Source organism: Hippoglossus stenolepis, chromosome 22 (assembly GCF_022539355.2).
Source record: "Hippoglossus stenolepis isolate QCI-W04-F060 chromosome 22, HSTE1.2, whole genome shotgun sequence".
NCBI lineage: Eukaryota > Metazoa > Chordata > Actinopteri > Pleuronectiformes > Pleuronectidae > Hippoglossus > Hippoglossus stenolepis.
In genome coordinates this window covers 2,347,472-2,349,903 of record NC_061504.1, presented here as the reverse complement: position 1 = coordinate 2,349,903, position 2,432 = coordinate 2,347,472, and the positions used below count along the sequence as shown (strand labels likewise).

Below are 2,432 nucleotides of genomic sequence, written 5' to 3'. Positions count from 1 at the left end.
ATTCCACCAGATAAAATTTGTCTGGAGCCACAAAACATATTTGATAACACAGCTTATAAAGTTGTATGTATAGTAATAACAGTGTTGTGCCAGTTACAGAACAGCCTTAGAATTGAGCATCAGATCAATGTTTTTGATCCGAAGAGCAAGAGAACTATTCAGAAGAAGCTTTTTATATACTTTTTTCGAAACTTCAATGAATCAATGAACACAACACATGCAGTATTAAGATGTATTAAATGTTTAGTCTCAATTATTTGGTGGCATTGGTCAACCCTAACCAAATGCTGTCTGATACCTACTTTGTTTCCGATCAACAATATTTACTGACTTCTATGCTTCGGGAATCTTTATTATTATGGCTCGTTGGTCTAGGGGTATGATTCTCGCTTTGGGTGCGAGAGGTCCCGGGTTCAAATCCCGGACGAGCCCTTCACTCTATTATTGGAAACCTTTATTTCTAATGATGGACGATGGTCAGCTATAAATGAGGTGTCTCTGTATGTTTGCACAACTCAACGCTACAGATGAATGAACTGTACCTTATGGTTATTTCTGGAAATCCTACGTCATAGTACCCTTGATCTGGAGTAAACAATGATGATTTGCTATCCTCATGCATGCTCACTCAGGTACACACAAGTGATATTCATAATTTGTATACACATCTTTTACATACTTTTCTGAGGTGGGATGTTCGTAAACGCTAACCACTAGAATTTTTTTAGGAAAAGAACACAAACATGTTCTTGCATGAGGCCCAATGATTTGGCTACTTGGTCAATGTGAAGGAATGACATGCCATGCAGTCTGATGACTGCTTTAATACTGAACGACGCTATTTACCGAAGTAGTGTAGCTTGTTGGTCTTGGAGTATAATGCTTGCTTAGGGGGTGAGAGGTCTCTGAATCAAATCCTGAACCAGATAGATTGCAACTTTCTCTCTAACGACAACCAGTGGTCTCCACACATTGAATTACATTCGGTTTAGACTTGTGTGCTGCACCTAAGGCTTAAAAGGACAAACTGTGATTATAGCCTTTACTGTATCATGGTCCCCCCCCCCTGGCAGCGCCACATCACTCCACAGGACAACAAGTGACTCTGCTCCTCTGATGTTTTCTAATCACTCACACTTAGAACTGATCTTTATAAAAAAAACTGTTGAATTCATATTTATTTTCCTGAAAAAACGAGGCAACGCTTTTTCTGCAACAATGAATCAAATAGTGAATAAAACACAGCGTCGCATCATAATCTGCAGGAAGAACTTCTCTTCTGTCTGCAGGAGTGTGTGTGCTCGTCTCTGTTCACAAATGAACTGATCACATGGGATATTCATCATCTAGTCCTATATTCTAAAATAGTTATTAACCGATGATGTTGGATCTTGACTCCTGATCTTTCCAGTCACTTTAACCCCGATTTCCTTTCTGTGTAAACTTCAGTACTGTACGTATCCTGATAACTTGTGATCAGTGATGGTGTTTTTTGTTAAAGTGTAAAGTGAGCACAGGTCAGAGGGAGGGTGGGGAGGAAGCAGACTCCTAAAGAGACTCTGACAAACAGGTAGGACCAGACCATCTAGTGCGTCTGTCCTGAAACAGCGGTGCTATAATTATTCAGCAGAGGGAGGGACGGTAGGGACAGGCCTAATCTCCGTACCGAATATTTAGCTTTTCTATTCAATCATGTTATTTGACAGGGAAGCTGTGCGCAAACGGGAATATTATATTAATTTATGTAAAAACGTTTTTTTTTTTTTAAAGCATCCCAGAAAAAGAGCACTTTCTCTCGAGGAAGAAAACGGGCAGGGGCTCAAGCCCCCTTTGATGTCTATGTGTGCACGTGCTAGCACAAAAGTGACATTGATCAGGTTTTTACACATGATGAAACACACTTTTCTGAAGTTAGAGGTGTTTGTGTAATCTGATGTCGGATGTTTGTACAAACTCACTAAACCCAAAAATTTAGGAAAAGAATACAAACATGTTCTCGCATGAGGCCCAATTATTTGGCAGCAATGCTCAACCCTAACCCAATGCTGTGTGAGTCCTACTTTAATTCCAATCAACAATATTTACAGACATGGAAATCCTGAAGCTCGTGGCTCGTTGGTCTAGGGGTATGATTCTCGCTTCGGGTGCGAGAGGTCCCGGGTTCAAATCCCGGACGAGCCCTTCATTGGGTGCAACACTTGTCGTCTAACAATGGACATATATTTGTCATGATTTGTCAAGGCGTCTTTGTGTGTTTGCTGAACTCTACAGGTGAATTTTCTGAAAGGATATTACCACATTTAAATCAAAGTTGTTGAGAGACTCTTGCTGTCATAGAGATTGTTAGCCGGACAATATTTATTGCCTCCTTTGGTCAATGTGAAGGAATGACAGGCCATGTCTATAACACTGTTACTGAAATGGTTTTCAAT

The 2,432-nt window shown here is 40.3% G+C and overlaps 2 non-coding genes across 2 annotated transcripts; both read left to right on the top strand.

Annotated features, from left to right (window-relative positions):
- Positions 1–360: 360 nt before the first annotated feature.
- trnap-ugg lies at positions 361–432 on the top strand. The gene has a single exon. It is a non-coding gene; the product is annotated as a tRNA-Pro (tRNA).
- A 1,677-nt stretch (positions 433–2,109) lies between these two features.
- On the top strand, positions 2,110–2,181 carry trnap-cgg. The gene has a single exon. It is a non-coding gene; the product is annotated as a tRNA-Pro (tRNA).
- Positions 2,182–2,432: the final 251 nt, after the last annotated feature.